General features: G+C 37.1%; 1 protein-coding gene across 1 annotated transcript in view; it reads left to right on the top strand.

Moving 5' to 3' along the window:
* The window catches only part of DGKK (diacylglycerol kinase kappa), a 134241-nt gene that overhangs the window by 72854 nt on the left and 43033 nt on the right, over window positions 1–18354 (top strand). The gene's annotated exons all lie outside the window — the stretch shown is intronic.

The raw sequence follows: 18354 nt of genomic DNA, 5'->3' as shown, positions 1-18354 counted from the left end.
ATATAGCTTGAAATCAGGGACAATGATGCTTCCAGGTTTGTTCTTTTTTCTCTCAATTGCTTTGGCTATTTGGAATCTTTTGTGATTCCATACAAATTTTGAGATTGTTTGTTCTCTTTCTATGAAAAATGTCATTATACCTCTGATAGAACTTGTATTGAATCTGTAGATTGCTTTGAGTAATATTGATATTATTACAATATTAATTCTTCCAATCTTTGAGCATGGAGTATTTTTCCATTTATTTGTGCCTTCTTCAGTTTGTTTCATCAATGTCTTATAGTGTTCAGTGTACAGGTTTCACTGTAAAGGTCTTTCACCTCCTTGGTTAAATTAATTCCAAGTTATATATTCTTCATTGTAAAATTGTAAATGAGATTGTTTTCTTAGTGTTGCTCTCTAATACTTCATTCTTAGTGTATAAAAATGAAATAGATTTTTACATATAGGTTTTTATACCTTGCAACCTTATGAATTTGTTTACTAGTTCTAACCATTTATTGGTAGAATCTTTAAGGTTTTATATGTATATAAAAATGTCATATGCAAATAGTGACAGTTTTATTGTTTCCTTTCCAAACTGGGTGCTTTTCACTTCTTTCTTCTACCTAATTTCTCTGACCTACACTTTCAATAATATAATGAATAAAACTGGTGATGATTTGCATCTTTGTCTTGCTCTGACCTTACTGGAAAAGCTTTCAGCTTTTCACTATTGTGTATGATGTTAGCTGTGGGCTTGTCATATATGGCCTTTTTATGTTGAGGTATGTTCCCTCTATATCCACTTTGCTGAGGGGGTTTTTTAAATCATAAATTGATGTTGAATTTTGTCAAATACTTTTTCTGCATCTATTTAGAAGATTATAACATTTTATCCTTAATTTGATAAATGTGGTATATCACACTGATTTATTTGCAAATGTTGAACCTTCCTTGAATCCCTGTAATCTTAAGTGAACATAGTGTATAAGTCTTTCTTTAAATGTATTGTTCAGTTTGGTTTCCTGATATTTTGTTGAGGATTTTTAATCCATGTTCATCAGGGATATTGGTCTGTACTTTTATTTTATTGTGGTATCCATATCTGCTTTTAGTAGCAGGGTAATGCTGGGCTCTCAGAACGATTTGTGAAGTGTTCATCTTCTATTTATTGGAAGATTTTGAAAGGATTGGTAATAAATCTTCTTTGATAGTTTGACAGAATTTACCAGTGAAGCCATCTGGTCCTGGACTTTTGTTTGTTGGGAGGTTTTTGATTACTGATTTAGTCACTTTACTAGTAATTGGTATTTTCAAATTTTCTATTTTTTTATGATTGTTTTGGTAGATTGTGTTTCCAAGAATTTAAGCATTTCTTTCCTATTTTCCACTTTGTTAGTGTATAATTGTTCAAGTATTCTTTTTTTAATTAAATAGTTCATAGTTGTTCCATTACAGTTGTCCCAATTTTTCCCCCTTTGCTCTCTTCCACCCAGCCAACACTTGCACCCCACTCCCACAGTCAATCCCCACCCTATTTGTCCATGTCCATGGGTCATTCATGCATGTTCCTTGACTAGTACCTTCCCCTTCTTTCTACCCTTGTAATCCTCCCTCTTCCCCTGTGATCACTGTCAGTCTGTTTCTTGTTTCCATGCCTCTGGTTCAATTTTGCTTGTTTGTTTGTTTATTTGTTTGCTTGTTTTGTTCATCAGGTTCCTCTTATAGGTGAGATCATTGTCTTTCACTGCCTGGCTTATTGTATTTAACATAATACTCTCAAGTTCCATCCATACTATTGTCAAGGGTAGAAGATCCTTTTTTGCCTATGTAGTATTCCATTGTGTATATACCATAGATTTTTGACCCGCTCATTTATTAATGGGCACTTAAATTGTTTCCAGCACTTGGATATTGTAAATAGTCCTGCTATGAACAGAGGGGTGCATAGGTTTTTTTGAATTGGTATTTCAGTATTCTTAGGGTATAATCACAGCAGTGGAACTGCTGGGTCAAAGGGCAGTTCTGTTTTTAGTTTTTTTGAGGAAATTCCATGTGTTCTACAGTGGCTACATCAGTCTGCATTTCCACCAACAGTGTACTAGGGCTCCCTTTTCTCCACATCCATGTCAGCACTTGCTATTTGTTGATTTATTAATGATGGCCATTCTGACCAGTGTGAGGTGGTATCTTATTGTTGCTTTAATTTGCATCTCTCTGATGGCTAGTGATGTTGAGCATCCTTTCATATGCCTCTGGGCCCTCTGTATGTCCCCCTTGGAAAAGTATCTGTTCATGTCTTTTGCCCATTATTTAATTGGATTGTTTGTCTTCCTGGTGTTGAATCATATGAGTTCTTTAGATATTTTGGAGATTGAACTGTTGTCTGATGTACCATTGGCATACATGTTTTCCCATATGGTGGTTTCTCTTTTCATTTTGACGATAGTTTCTTTAGCTGTGCAAAAGCTTTTTAATTTGATGTAATCCCATTTGTTTATATTTTCCTTTATTTCCCTTGCCCTAGGAGATGTATTGGCAAAATTTTGCTACATGGGATATCTGAAATTTTACTGCCTATGCTTTCCTCTAGGATTTTTATGGTCAACAATTATATTTAAGTCTTTTATTCATCTTGAGTTCATCTTGGTGTATGGTATAAGTTGGTGGTCAAGCTGTATTTTTTCACATCTGCCCATGCAGATCTGCCAGCACCATTTGTTGAAGAGGCTATTTTTACTCCATTCTATGTTCATTCCAACTATGTCAAATATTAATTGACCATAGAGACATGGACTTATTTCTGGTCTCTTTATTATGTTCCATTGATCTAATGTGTCTGTTCTTATGCCAATATCAGACTGCTTTTATTACAGTGGCCTTGTAGTTTGATATCAGGTATTGTGATTTCTCCTACTTTGTTCTTCTTTCTCAAGATTGCTTAGGCTATTTGGGGTGTTTTTGGTTCTCCTATTAATTTTTGAAATACTTGTTCTAGTTCTGTGAAATATGCCATTGGTTTTAAATATGGATTGCATTAAATCTATACATTACTTTGGGTAGTATCCACATTTTAATGATGTTCATTCTTCCAATCCATGAACATGGTATATGCATCCATTTATTTGTATCTTAAATTTTTTAGTAGTTTTATTTTCTTTTAAATATTTTATTTATTTATTTTTAGAGAGAGGGAAGGGAAGGAGAAAAAGCAGGAGAGAAATATCAATGTGTGATTGCCTCTTGCAAGACCTCTACTGGGGACCTGGCCTGCAACCCAGGCATGTGTCCTGACTGGGAATTGAACCAGCAACACTTTGCTTTGCAGGCCTGCACTCAATCCACTAAGGTACACCAGCCAGGGCTGTATCTTATTTTTTTTTCTTTAGTGTTCTATAATTTTCCAAGTACAGGTCTTTTACCTCCTTGGTTAGGTACTTAATTTTTCTTGTTGCTATAGTAAATGGGATTTTCCCCTAGCTTCTGTTTCTGATATTTCATTATTGGTGTACAAAAATGTCTTCGACTTCTGAATATTAACTTTGTAGCCTGCCATTTTGCCAAATCATTTATTACATCGAGTAGTTTCTTGGTAGAGAATATAGGGTTTTCTATGTACATTATCATGTCATCTGCAAATAATGACAGTTTTACTTCCTGCTTTCCAATATGGATGCCTTTTAATTTTTTTCTTGTCTTTTTGCTGTGGCTAGAGCTTCCAATACTATGTTGAATAAAAGTGGTGAAAGTGAACACCCTTGTCTTGTTTCTGATTGCAAGGGGAAAGATTTAGTTTTTGCTCGTTGAGTATAACATTTGCTGTGGGTTTCTCATATATGGCCTTTATTATATTTATGTTTGTTCCCTCTATTCCCACTTTGCTGAGTGTTTTAATCATAAATGGGTGATGAATTTTATCATATGTCTTTTCAGTGTCCCTTGATACAATCATGTGATTTTTGTCTTTAAGTTGTTTATGTGGTATATTATATTTATTGATTTGCAGATATTGTACCATCCATGTATCTCTTGGATGAATCCTCCATGATCATGGTGAATGATCTTTATAACGTATTATTGGATCCAGATTGCCAATATTTTGTTGAGGATTTTAGCATCTATGTTTATCAGAGATATTGGCCTGTAGTTCTCTTTATTGTGTTTTTACCTGGTTTTGGAATTAGGATAATACTGGCCTCATAAAAAGAGTTTGGGAGTCTCCCTCTTCTTGATTTTTTTTTTTTAGAATAGTTTGAGAAAGCTAAGGGTTAGTTCTTTAAATGTTTGGTAAAATTCGCCTGTGAAAGCATCTGGTCCAGGGATCTTGTGTGCCAGGAGTTTTTTGATTACTGTTTCAGTTTCACTAGTTGATATCAGTCTACTCAGGCTATCTTCTTGTTGTTTCTGTTCTGGAAGATTGTATGTTTCTAGAAATTTGTCCATTTCACCCAGATTGTCCGATATCATAGTATATGCTTATTCATAGTAATTTCTTACAACCCTTTGCATTTCTTTGGTATCAGTTGTTACTTCTCTTCTTCAGTGTCTGATTTTATTTATTTGGGTCCTCTCTCTTTTTTTATTAGTCTGGTTAAAGGCTTGTTAATTTTGCTTATCTTTTTTAAGAAGCAGTTCCTGGATTTATTGAGCCTTTGGATTGTATTTTCAGTCTCTATGTCACTTAATTCTGCTCTGATCATGATTATTTCCTTCTTTCTAATCACTCTGGGGTTGGTTTGTTGTTGTTCCTCTAGTTCTTGTAGATGTAGCATTAGGGTATTTATTTGGGATTTTTCTATCTTCTTTAAGCAGGCCTGTGTTGCTATGAACTCCCCTCCCTGGACTGCCTTTACTGTGTCCCATATGTTTTGGGTTGTATGTTCATTTTTATTTGTTTCCAGATACTTTTTGATTTCTTCCCTAATGTCATTGTTACCCCATTCATTATTTTATAACATGTTATTCAGTCTCCATGTATTTACATGTTTTTGAGTTTTTTCCTCAAGGTTGGTGTCTAATTTCAAGCCATTGTGATCAAGAAGATGCTTGATGTGGTTTCAGTTTTGTTGAATTATTTGAGGCTTGTTTTCTGTCCTACCATGTGGTCTATCTTGAAAATTTTCTATGTGCATTTGAAAGAATGTATATTTTGCTTCTTTGGGGTGAAAGTTTCTGTATATATCAATTAATTCCATTTGATTTAGAGTTTTGTTCAATGCCACAATATCCTCGATGATTCTTTGCTTGGAAGGTATGTCCATTGTTAACAATGGGGTGTCAAAATCCCCTATTATGAGTGTGTTGCTGTTGATATCTTTCTTGAAGTCCTCCAAGATTTTCCTTGTATATTTAGGTGCTCCTATATTGGGTACATATATGTTTACAAGGGTTATATCTTTTTGGTGGACTATTTCCTTACGTATTATGTACTGACTTTCTTTGTCTCTTTTGATGTCCTTTGTTTTGAAGTCTATTTTGTCTGATATAAATATCAGATTTTTCTACCCCAGATTCTTTTTTCAAGTCCTTTTGCTTGGAATATTTTTTCCCATCCCTTCACTTTCAGTTTGTGTAGATCATTTTTTCTGAGGTGGATCTTTTATAGACAGCATATATGCAGGGTCATATTTTCTTATCCATTCAGCTACGCTATGTCTTTTGATTGAAGCATTTAAGCCATTTACATTTAAGGTTATTGTTAATAGGTACTTATTCATTGCCAGTTTTTCCCTTTGTTCTTGTGTTCCTCTCTTTCTCTCTCTTTTTCCACATCTTCTTAAAATAGTCCCTTTAGCATCTTTTGCAATGCTATTTTGGTAGAGATGTAGTCTTTTGGCCTTTTTTGTCTGGGAAACTCCTTATTTTGCTTTCCATTTTAAATGAGAGCTTTGCTGGGTAGAGTAGTCTTGTTTGCATGCCTTTGCTTTTCATTACTAGGAATACTTATTGACACTCCCTTCTGGCTCTTAGTGTTTCTGTTGAGAAATCAGCTATAGCTTTGTCGGAGCTCCCTTGTATGTTACTATCTATTTCTCCCTCACTGTCTTTAAGATGGGCCCTTCATCTTTAAATCAAGCCATTTTAATTATGATGTCTTGAAGTGGGCCTCTTTGGGTTCCTCTTGATTGGGACCCTCTGTGTTTCCTGGACATGTGTGACTTTTTCTCTCATCAAATTAAGGAAGTTTTCCATCATTACTTTTTCAAACAGGTTTTCTACCCCTTGCTCTTCTTCTCCTTCTGGTATCTTTATGATACCAGCAGTATTACATTTCATGTTTTCCTGCAGCTTCCTTAAACTCCATTCTTTTCAAATCTTTTTTCATTTTGTTGCTCTATCTGGGAATTTTTTCTACCTTGACTTCCAGCTCACTTATTTTATCCTCTGCTTTATCTGGCTTTTTTAATCCCTTCTAGTATATTTTTCATTTCAGATATTGTATTCCTCATTTCCTCCTGGCTCTTATAGATAGTTTCTATATACTTTTTCATGCTGATATAGTTCACAGTAAGTTCCTTGTAGCTGCCATAGAGTTCCTGGTAGTTCGCTGAGCTCCTTGAGCATCCTTATAACCATTATTTTGAACTCAATGTCTGATAAATTGCTTGCTTCGATTTCCTTTAGAACTCTTTCTAGGGATTTCTCCTTGCATTTCAACTGGAGGTTGTTTCTTTGTCTCCCCACTTTAGGTGACTCTTCTTTTTTGTTTCTGCATGTTAGATTGATGTGCTTTGACTCCCTGTCTTGGTGGCATGGCCTTCAGTTTTTAGGAGACCTGTGGGACTCAGTGGTGCAGTCTCCTTGATTTCCTGAGCTGGGTGTTCTTGGCATGTCCTTTATGCCATTAAAGCAGGCTCTCTTATTGTAATTCAGTTTTGGCTGTTGTTGGATCATTCTTTGATGGGTTATTCTCTCTATCTGACTGTCTGAGAGTCACACTTCCCACCATACTTGTATGCTGTTGATCAGGTGCTGCCGAACAAAAAAAAATGACCCAGGAAACAAAAACTATGCTCACAGTAATAAATGCCACCCACAACATCACTATCAACAGCAAAGGAGTAAATATTAATAACGGTATAAAGAGATTACACTATTATAAAGAAGGAAAAATGAATATGAAATGACTGATGGAAAGAAAAATGATTCTGATAGGGTAGAAGGAGGAGTAATAATAAGAGTGGGCAATAGAAACAAGGTGAAGAAAGAAAGAAAATATAATTTACATTGTAATTTTAAAAAGGAGGGAAGAATGTAATATGGAGTAAGAAATGGGAAGAGTATAGTATGAGGTTTGAAATTATTTTTAACAATATTGAAAACATTAGGAACCATATTGGAGAAAAAGATCTACCACAGCAATAGCAACAGCAAATGAGCAAAGATTAATATCCATGGAATGGGGAGAAAAAGGAAAAATAAAGTAAAAAAGCTTATGAAATGTCTAGAGGAAAGAAAAGTGATTTTGAGAAGACAGAGGGAGAAGAAGTACTAAGAGTGAGGAATTAAAACCAGGCTTAAATAGGGAAAAAGTAAATTTTAAAATGAAAAAAAAGAAAGGTTAGGAAGAAGGCAAAATGTAGTAAGAGAGGGAAATGATAAAATTTGAGATTTGAAATACCAAGATAGTGAAGATCTAGGAATAAAATTGAAGAAATGCAACAACAACCACTATATCAACAACCAATGAACAAAGACTGATAAAGGTAGAAAGAGAATAAGGATATTTTAAGAATGGGAAAAATAATGTGAGATGACTAATAACAAGAAAAATGGTTTTGAGAAGCTGGAGTGGGGAGAAATAGTAAGAGTACAGAATAGAAACCAGTCATAGCCAGCAAGCAAGTAAAATTTAAAATAAAAATAAGAAGAGGAAAAAAGAAGGTAAAATATAACAAGGAGAGGGAAGAGTGAAATATGAGATTTGAAATAAACTATAATCTAGAAACTAGTGACCTAATAGGCACAAACTTGAAAGACAAGAAATGAATATTAAAAATCTATGCAGGACAGAAAATAATTCCAATAATGAAGAAGACCATGGTGGAATTTGTCTCCATAGAATCCAGTGTTTACTACTGTTTTCTCTTTCTGGGTCCATCCCTGGTGATGTTAGATGGTGTCCTAGCCTGACCCTAGGCAACCTGTTTGAGACTACAAGTGATTCACAGTCTGCGGCTATCTTCTTCAGATTTGGCTGGTCCCCACTGTTCTGCCCTGCCTGCTTTCCATCAGTCTGAGGCCCAGGAATGGTTCATTTAATGACCTGAGAAGACTACCAGTACCTGCTCCACCTGCTTCCAGAGGGGACCTCTGGTACATTTGGGATGGTGGGAACCCCAAGTCACCCCGGGAGGCATGATTCAGTTTTCAGGGAAGATGGTCAGAATGTCCCTGCCACCTTGCCACCTGACTTTATCTGTCCTAGATTCTTTCCAGTAATGTATGGTTTCTGGTGAAGTAGCTGTCCATTTGCTGTGAGGGGCTAATCTATGTAAAAAAGGCAGCTCTTTCCTGCTTGGCACAGACAGCAGCTCTGTATAAGCACTGGGCCTTGGCAGACCTCTGAACACACCTTGCTGCACGCGTCTCTAATCTCTCTGCCCTTCTGGTTTTGGTGAATCAGGGCCCAAGGAGCAGTGTAGCTCCTAGTGTCTTGTTAAAAAGGCCCTTTCAGAGTTTTTAGCCTTCTCCTGATGATATGTGGCCAGCAGAGTACTCCTGAGCTTGGCCTTACTATTCTGCAGAGACTGTAATCCTGTGGGTGGGCATTGGGCACACCTGCCTGTGAGGGGGACCTGCTTGGCTGCAGCAAATCTCAGGCATTCTGCTCCTGGCTGTTCTTGTACATGAATGAGTACAGGATCCCTAGTGAATCTCTAGTCTTGCCTCAGCTCCTGTCTTATAAGACTTTCTCTGTGGCCCCCTCACTGTAGCACCCACCCCTGGGTGGCCTGTTCTCCATGTGCATCCCTTCCCCAGAATGCACAAAGTCTCAATCAGGGCTGGCCACAGACTGCCAGAGCCTCCAACAGTTTTTAGATAGTTTCTCTCTGGATCTCTTCTGAATGGTGCTGGAGTGATATAAAATGGGGTGGGGGGGTGGTACCCTCACCACTACCTCCTGGCCTGAGGCCTGCTCCTACCATGCTGTTTCTGCAGCCAGCACCACCCCAGCCATCTCTCTCCACCCCTGGAGTTTGCAGCTCCTGAGCCAAACTGCAGCCTCCTCAGTCAGATGCTGTCCCATTGGAGGTTCCTGTGGCACCTGAGATCAGAGAGGTGATAGCTCCTTCCCCAGTAAGTACCACAGTCCCTGAATCCTGGCTCTTGGAAGCAGCAGGGTGCATGGCCCTGTTGGGGTAGACAGCACAGTGACACATCTGGGTAATGTGGTACAGACGCCCAGAGGCTTCCTCCCAAGGGGGATATTTTAAATTCCTCAAAATGGCTCCCACCCCATATCTATGCCAACAGAAGTGCTGGGTTGGGCAGCGGCTATGGCAGCTGCTCCACTAGGAGAGCCCAGGCTATCTGCTTCTTAGTGTCCTACAGGCAGGAATGCTCTTGCCCACTCACACACATGCTCTGCACACTCATCCATGTACACACTCACTCACACTCACTCTAGGCTGGATTTTCAAGTTGATTGTTCTCTGGCTTAGCTGCAAGACTGGTCCAGTACTTGGATTAAGTGGATGGAGCTTCCAGCTACTCCGTAGCCATCTTGGATCCTCTGTTTAGGTCTTCTGTTCATAGCAGTCTTTTTTGATTCTTTGTATTTCTTAGGTGTCAGTTGTAATTTTTCTTCTTTAATTTCTGATTTTATTAATTAGTCCCTTTCTATTTTTTCTTAGTGATTCTAGGTAAGTGTGTGTCCATTTTGTTTACCTTTTTAAAAAATCTACCTGACTGGTGTAGCTCAGTGAATTGAGCGCAGGCCTGTGAACCAAAGTTTGATTCCCAGTTTGATTCCCAGTCAGGGCACATGCCTGGGTTGTGGGCCAGGTCATTGGTGAGGGATGCACAAGAGGCAACCACACATTGATGTTTCTCTTCCTCTCTTTCTGCTCTCTAAAAACAAATGAATAAAATCTTTTAAAAATGCTAAAAATCACTAACAATTTAAAAAATTAAAAATCTAGCTCTTAGTTTTATTGATTATTGTATTGTTTATTTAGTGAATTTTTCATTTTTTTCTACTGTAATTTTTATTATTTCCTTCCTTCTGCTAACTTACACCTTTGTTTCTTCTTCTTTTTCTAGGTCCTTTAGATATAAAGTTAGATTATTTGAGTTTTTTGTTTGTTTGTTTCTGGTAGTAGGCTTGTATCGCTACAATTTTTCCTCTTAGAACTGCTTTTGATGAATCACATAAGACTCAGTATGTTTTATTTCCCTTTTCATTCTACTCAACATGTTTTTGGCATTTTATATTAGCAGCATGTTGTTTAATCTTCACACATTTGTAAATTTTTCACTTATTTCTCTGCAAATTATTTTCAGTTTCTTACCATTGTGGTCAAAAAAGATGCTTGATATGGTTTCAATCTTTTAAAATTTATTAAGACTTGCTTGTGGCCTACTGTATGATCTATTCTGGAGAATGTTTCACATGCTCTTGAGAGGAATGTGTATTCTGTTGCTTTTGGATGCAATTTTCTGTATGTATCTAACTACAGCTGTTTTAATGTGTCACTTATGAATGATGTTTCCTATTTACTGTCTGTCTGGATGACCTATTATTGATGAAAGTGAGGTATTAAAGTCACTGACTAACATTTTAATATTGTAGTGTATTATTTTATTATTTCTTTCTTTAGTTCTGTTAATATATTTAAGTACTTCTATCTTGAATGCATATATTTACATTTATTAATGTATGTTTGGACTATAATATGCACCACCCCCAAATTTGGGAGGAATAATGGTTGTTAATGCTGCTGTTTAGTTCTGTTTACATTTACATTGGTGGAATATCAGGTTATTTATGTTATTAAATATTTTGCCACATTTTTTGCTTCAGAATTTTCTTCCCTATTTTTCACCTCTAAAACCTAGGTGTGTCTTATGGTCCAGAAAATATGGTGTTTCATTCTGTTTGGATTTTTATTTTATTATTATGTAATGACCTTCTCTTTCTCTTATTACAATATTGAAAACTATTTCTATTTCAGTTCTGAATAACTGCTGTGCAGGGGTTTCTTAGTTGGATGTTTTCATTTGTAGCACTTTATATCATGCCACGCCTTTGCAGCCTTCAAAGATTCTACTAAAAAAAATTGCTGATAATATTGTGGTGGTTCCTTTGTATAAAATACATCATGTTCTCTTGCTTTTAAGATTCTCTCTTTATCAGTAACTTTGGTATTTAATTATAATATGCTTTTTGTGGGTCCCTCTGGGTTCATTTTATTTGGAACTCTCTGGGCTTCTTTGTTCTGGATGTCTGTTTCCTTCCACAGGTTAGGTACATTTTCAGTCATTATTTATTCAAATAATTTTTCTGCCCCCTTATTTATGTCTTGTTTTCCTATGATGCAACTATTATTCAGCTTGATAATGTCTCATAGGTCCCTTAAGCTACCTCCACTTTTTTATTTTTAATATATTTTATTGATTATGCTATTACAGTTGTCCAATTTTTTTCTCCCCTTTATCCCCCTCCATTCTACACCCTCCCCCACCAGCATTGCCCCACCTTAGTTCATATCTATGGGTCCTGCATATAAGTTCTTTGGCTTCTTCATTTCCTTTAGCATGCTTAACCTTCCCCTGTCTATTTTGTACCTACCATTTATGCTTCTTACTTCCTGTACCTTTCCCCCAATTCTCTCCCCTCTCCCTCCCTGCTGATAACTCTCCATGTGATATCCATTTTTGTGATCCTGTTCCTGTTCTAGTTGTTTGCTTAGTTTGTTTTTGTTTTAGGCTAAGTAGTGCATAGTTGTGAGTTCATTGTCATTTTACTGTTCATAGTTTTTATCTTATTTTTCTTAGATAAGTCTTTTAATATTTCATATAATAAGGATTTAGTGATGATGAACTCCTTTAACTTGACCTTATCTGGGAAGCACTTTGTCTGCCTTTCCATTGTAAATGATAGCTTAGCTAAATAGAGCCTTCTTGGATGTAGGTCTTTGCCTTTCATGACTTTAAATACTTCTTTCTAGCTCCTTCTTGCCTGAAAAGTTTCATTTGGGAAATCAGCTGATAGTCTCATGGGAACTCCTTTGTAGGTAACCATCTCCTTTTCTCTTGTTGCTTTTAAGATTCTCTCCTTATCTTTCATCTTGGGTAATATAATTATGATGTGCCTTTATGTGTACTTCCTTGGGTCCAGCTTCTTTGGGACTCTCTGCAATTCTTGGACTTTGTGGAAGTCTATTTCCTTTGCCAGATTATGGAAGTCTTCCTTCATTATTTGTTCAAATAAGTTTTCAATTTCTTGCTCTTCCTCTTTTCCTTCTGGCACCCCTATGATTCAGATGTTAGAATGTTTAAAGTTGTCCTGGAGGTTCCTCAGCATCTCCTCATTTTTTAAAAATTCTTTTTTTCTTCATTCTGTTCTGGTTAAATGTTTATTTCTTCATTCTGGTTCAAATCATTGAGTCCCAGTTTCCTTCCCATCACTGTTAGTTTCCTGTACATTTTCCTTTATTTCACTTTGCATAGCCTTCACTTCTTCCTCTATTTTGTGACCATATTCAACTATTTCTGTGAGTATGCTAATTACTAGTGTTTTGAACTCTGCATCTAATAGGTTAGCTATCCCTTTTTTTCCAGTTTTTGTTTATTTATTTTCAGAGAGAGGGGCAGGGAGAGAGAAAGAGAGGGAGAGAAACATCATTGCATGGTTGCCTCTCTTATGCCTGCAAATGGGGCCCTGGCCCACAACCAGGCATATGCCCTGACTGGGAATCGAACCAGCAAACCTTTGATTCATAGTCCTGCATTCAATCCATTGAGCCACACCAGCCAGGGCTGATAGATTAGCTATGTCTTCATCACTTAGTTCTATTTTTGGAGCTTTGATATGTTTTTTCATTTGGGCCATATTTTTTTTATCTCAGTGCACCTGTTACTAGTAAGGAGCAGAGCCTTAGATATTTGCCAGAGTGGGGCAACCCACCTCACTGAGTTGTGGTGTTGTATGTGGGGGAGGGGTCTGAGAGAGAGCAATGGCATTTGTTCAGCTCTCAGCTGGTTTCCAGTCACTTTCCCCGATACCCACAAGCAAATTGGGCCCTTCTGGTGCTGATTCCCAGGAGGATGGGTTTGTGTTTGTTCTAGGACTCTGTGGGTCTCTCCAACGAATGCTCCTGTGAGGCTGGGAGTTTCCCCCACCACCTCTACCCCCAGAGGTTTTGACAATTAGAGGTTTTGAGTTTTTATTTCCCCATGTTGGAACCCTGAGTTATGTAGTCTGTCTTCCTCCCCAGTTGTTCTTCCTGGTTTATCCACATGCAAATGTGGGACTTCCTGGTCCATCAGCTGCCACCTCACCTGCTCTGATCCTCCAGCTGCCACCTTGCCACAAATCCTCTCTGCCCCAGCTGTTCGTCTCTAACAGTCTGGATGAATGTTTCTTCTTTAACTTCTTGGTTGTTGGATTTCCATACAGTTCCATTTTCTGGCAGTTCTGGTTACTTTTTGTTTTTAAATTTGCTGTTGTCCTTCTTTTAGTTGTGTGAGGAGGCAAAGTGTATCCACCTATGCCTCCATGTTGGCTGGAAGCCCTGCCATCTCTTCTAAGGGTAAAAGTGATGCCATCTTCCTGAAAAGGAAGCAGCTTTGCTCTTTGTCAGGCAAAAAGTCCAGCTATTTATAAGATTCACTTGACAAACAGGAAATTTCAGATGTAAGAGGACTTTTTATTATGAAGTCTAGGCATGATAATCCTGGTGTATTCACTGAAGGATCTCCAACTCCCACCACATGTTTGGCCTGTGTCTGGCCCAAAGTGAAAGTGACTTCAAAGGAACAAATTAAAAGTAAGAGAGTTCAAACACCAGGTATCTACAACCCCTATGATGTTCTGAAAAAAACTCTGCTCTGACCACCTTAACTTCTAGCTTTCATCTCTTCTGTAACAGTGGCCAAAAGAATTCACTGCAGCCTCAAGATAACTAGCTCTCCTTTCCCAAGCTATCTCCACTTTTTAATATTCTTTTTTTTTTGCTGCTCTGATTGGGTGAGTTCCACTACTGTGTCTTCCAGCTTACTGATTCTTTCTCTGCATGATCTAGTGTTGAACCCCTGTAGCATACTTTTTACTTTTTTTTTATTCTTCAGCTCTATAACTTTTGTTTTGTACTTCCATTAATGACACAGAGACAAGTAACATACCTGGTAAAGAATTCTAAGTAATGGCCATAAAGATGTTCACCAAACTCAGGAGGAGGATGGGTGAAAACATCAACAAAGAGATAGAAAATATAAACAAAAGCTAATGAATTGATCACTACTAAATCAGCCATACAAGAAGTGTTAAAGTGAATTCTTTAAACTGAAACAAAACAGCACTAATCACTAACAGGAAAACATATGAATGTATAATTATCACTGGTAAATGTAAATACATAGTAAAATTCAGAAAGTGAATGCCACACTCACTCTGGTGAGTTTGCTTATGGGAGCATTGTGGATGTGGTTGGGGCTGTTTGCCTACCACTCCTAGAGGAGCTGCTCATGGGAGTGATGTGGGAATGAGGATGAAAGGCTGTTAACCTGCTGTATCTGGTGGGGCTGCTTGTGGTAGTGGCATGGGGGAAATAAGGGCCTCTTACTGACCACTACCAGTAAGTTAGAATAAGAGTGCAAAAATGACATTACCTGCACTGATGCTAGAATGGTAGAAGAAGAATGTAAAAATGGCTCTTACCAATGCCTCTTTCTCCAGAGAAACTCTCAAAAGATTTCTTCCTCTCTGGAAGATGCTTTAAGAATAGGAAATGAGCCTTCTGCCCTGGCCCGATTTGTTGTAGCATCATCCCATGCACCAAAAGGTTGCGGGTTTGATCCCAGTCAGGGCACATACCTGGGTTGTGGGTTTGATCTGTGGTCAGCATGCATATGGGAGGCAACCAATCTCTCTCACAAACACATATTGATGTGTGTTTCACATCAATCTCTCTCTCTCTCTCTCTCTCTCTCTCTCTCTCTCTCTCTCTCTCTCTCCCCCTCTCCCCCCCCACCCTTCCTCTCTCTCTAAAAGCAATTAAAAATTGTCCTTTTGTCAAGATGAAAAAAAGAAGAAAGAAAGAGAACCCCTTTCACATATGGTTCAGGCTCTTTCAAACTGATGTTTTTGTGATGGGCCCTGGGGCAAATAACTCTGTGCATGAGTCCTTTAAGAGCAGGATTTTTATTTCCTACATCATTATGGTTCTCTTGGATATAAGCCCCATTGATTTACAAAGCCAGATATTTTGGGGGGCTTGTGTTTTATAGGATCAATGTTGGGTTGCCTAATGTGGGGTACAAATCTCTTGCTCCTCAGGAAGTAGCTCCATCTTTTGTGAGATACTTCCTGATTTGAGTCACCACACTGGGGATGGGAATTTTGGTGACAGCATGTCTCTTCCTCTCCTACCTATCTCAATATGGCCATTTTGTCCTTTCTTTGGAGGAGCTATTCCACTAGTTCTGAGGTTCTTTTCAGTGGGAACTGTTCTGTATGTAGTTGTAAATTTATTGTATCTGTGGGAGGAGGTAAGGTCATGATTTCCTGCACTGCCACCTTGGACCACCTCTCATTCTTCCCATTTTTTAAAACATAGTATTAGAAGTCCTATCTAGAGCAATTAGGCAAGAAAAAAATAAAAGGCATTCAAATAAGAAAGAAGTAAAATTGACACTATTTGCAGATGGCATGATATTACATATATTAAGCCAAAAAAGTCCACAAAAAAACCTGTTAACTAGTAAATAAATTCAGTAAGGTTGTAGGATTCAAAAGCAATATAAAAAATCTGTTGCATTTCTATAAACAAACAACAAACTATCAAAAAGAAAGCTGTCCCATTTACAATTTCTTAAAAATAAAATATCAAGGAATTAATTTACCTGTACACTGAAGACTAAAAGACATTGATAAAAGAAATTGAAGGAAGCACAAAAAAATGGAAAAATGTTCCATTCTCATAGATTAGAGAATGAATATTTTAAAAAATGTACATTGTACCCTAAGCAATTTAAGATTCAGTGCAATCCCTATCAAAATACTAATGGTATTTTTTCACAGATGTAGAACAGAACAAATAATCCTATATTTTGAATGAAACCACAAAAGTCCCCAAATAGCCAAAGCAATCCTGAAAAAGAAGAACAAAGCTGGAGACATCACACTTCCTGATTTCAAACTATACTACAAAGTTATAGTAATCAAGACATTGTGTTAGTATAAAAACAGACACATAGATCAATGGGATAGAATAGTGAGCCCAGAAGTAAACTCATACATATATGCTCAATTAATTTATAATAATGGTAGACAATAACATGGGGAAAAGATAAGCTCTTAAATAAATGGGGAAAAATAAATAAATTGTGCTGGGAAAACTAGACAGCCACATGCAAAAGCATGAAACTGGACCACTATCTTACACCATCCAGAAAAGTGAACTCAAAATGGATAAAAACTTGAATTAAGTCATGAAACCATGAAACTCCTAGAAGAAAACCTAAGCAGTAAGTTCTTGACATGGGTCTTGGTGATGATTTTTTGAATTTGATACCAAAGCAAAGGTAAAAGAAGCAAAAAATAAACAAATGAGGCTACATCAAACTAAAAAGCTTCTTCATAACAAAGAAACCATCTACAGAATGAAAAGGGAACCTACTGAATGGGAGAAAATATTTGAAAACTATATACTTGATAAGGAATTAATATCTAAAATATATAAAACAACTCATACAACTCAATAGAAAAACAATCCAATTGAAAATGGACTGAGTATCTAAATAGACATTTCTCTAAAGAGGACACACAGATGGCCAACAGGCACATGAAATGATATTCAACCTCATTAACATCAGGGAAATGCAAATCAAAACCACAATGAGATATCACTTCATCCTATAAAAATGACTATTATTTTTAAAAAGACAAAAAAATAAATATTAGCTAGTATGTGTTGAAAAGGGAACACTTGCCCTTGGCTGGCATAGCTCAGTGGATTGAGCGCGGACTGGGAACCAGAGTGTCCCAGGTTCGATTCCCAGCCAGGGTACATGCCTGGATTGCAGGCCATAACCCCCAGCAACTGCACATTGATGTTTCTCTCTCTCTCTGTCTATCTCCCTCCCTTCCCCTCTAAAAATAAAAACAAATAAAATCTTAAAAAAAAAAAAGAAAAGGGAACACTTGTGCACTGTTGGTTACAATGTAAATTGGTACAGTCACTATGGAAAACCATATGGAGGTTCCTCAAAATTTAAAAATGGAACAACCATATGATCTAGAAATTCAGTTTCTGGGTATTTAACCTAAGAGAATGAAAACACTAATTTGAAAACATACATGTACCTCCACATTCATTGCAACATTATTTGCAGTAGCCAAGATATGAAAATAACCTAAGTTTCCATTGATGAATGAATGGTTAAAGGAAATTTGATACACATGCAAATACTCAGAAAAACACAAGGGAATATTATTCAGCCATAAAAAGAAGGAAATTTTGCCATTTTTTACAATATGGATGAACCCTTAGGACATTATGCTAAAGTGAAATAAGTCCATCAGAGACAAATACTGTTTTATCTCATTTATATGTGATATTTTTTAAAAGAGAACTCATAGCCCTGGTCAGATGGCTGAATTGGTTGGAGCATCATTCCATACACCAAAAGATTGCAGGTTTGATCCCTAGTCAGGGAACATACCTAGATTGCATGTTTGATCCCCTGTCAGGGCGCATATGGGAAGCAACTGATCGATGTTTTTGTCATATCTATGCCTGTCTCTCTCTCTCTCTCTCTCTCTCTCTCTCTCTCTCTCTCTCTCTCTCTCTCTCTCTCTCGCCACCATCTCTAAAAATCAATAAGCATATCCTCAGGTGAGGATAATAAGCAAACAAACAAAAAAAGCTCGTAGATATAAAGAACAGATTGGTTGTTCTCAGAGGTAGGTGGCCATGTGGGCAAAATGGGTGAAGGGTGTCAAATGTACAATCTTATAGGTATAAAATAAGTAAGTCCTGGGATGTAATTAATGTACACCATGGTGACCATAGTTAATAATACTGTATTGCACATTTAAAACTTGCCAGGAAAGTAAAACTTAAAATTATCATCACAAAAAAATTGTATGTATTATTATAGATGTTAACTAGATTTATTGTGATGATCATTTTGCAATATACAAAA

Source organism: Phyllostomus hastatus, unplaced genomic scaffold (genome assembly GCF_019186645.2).
Source record: "Phyllostomus hastatus isolate PE091 unplaced genomic scaffold, TTU_PhHast_1.1 phas_scaffold_200, whole genome shotgun sequence".
Lineage (NCBI taxonomy): Eukaryota > Metazoa > Chordata > Mammalia > Chiroptera > Phyllostomidae > Phyllostomus > Phyllostomus hastatus.
The sequence above is the reverse complement of the archived record's forward strand: the minus strand, read 5'-3'. Positions and strand labels throughout refer to the sequence as shown.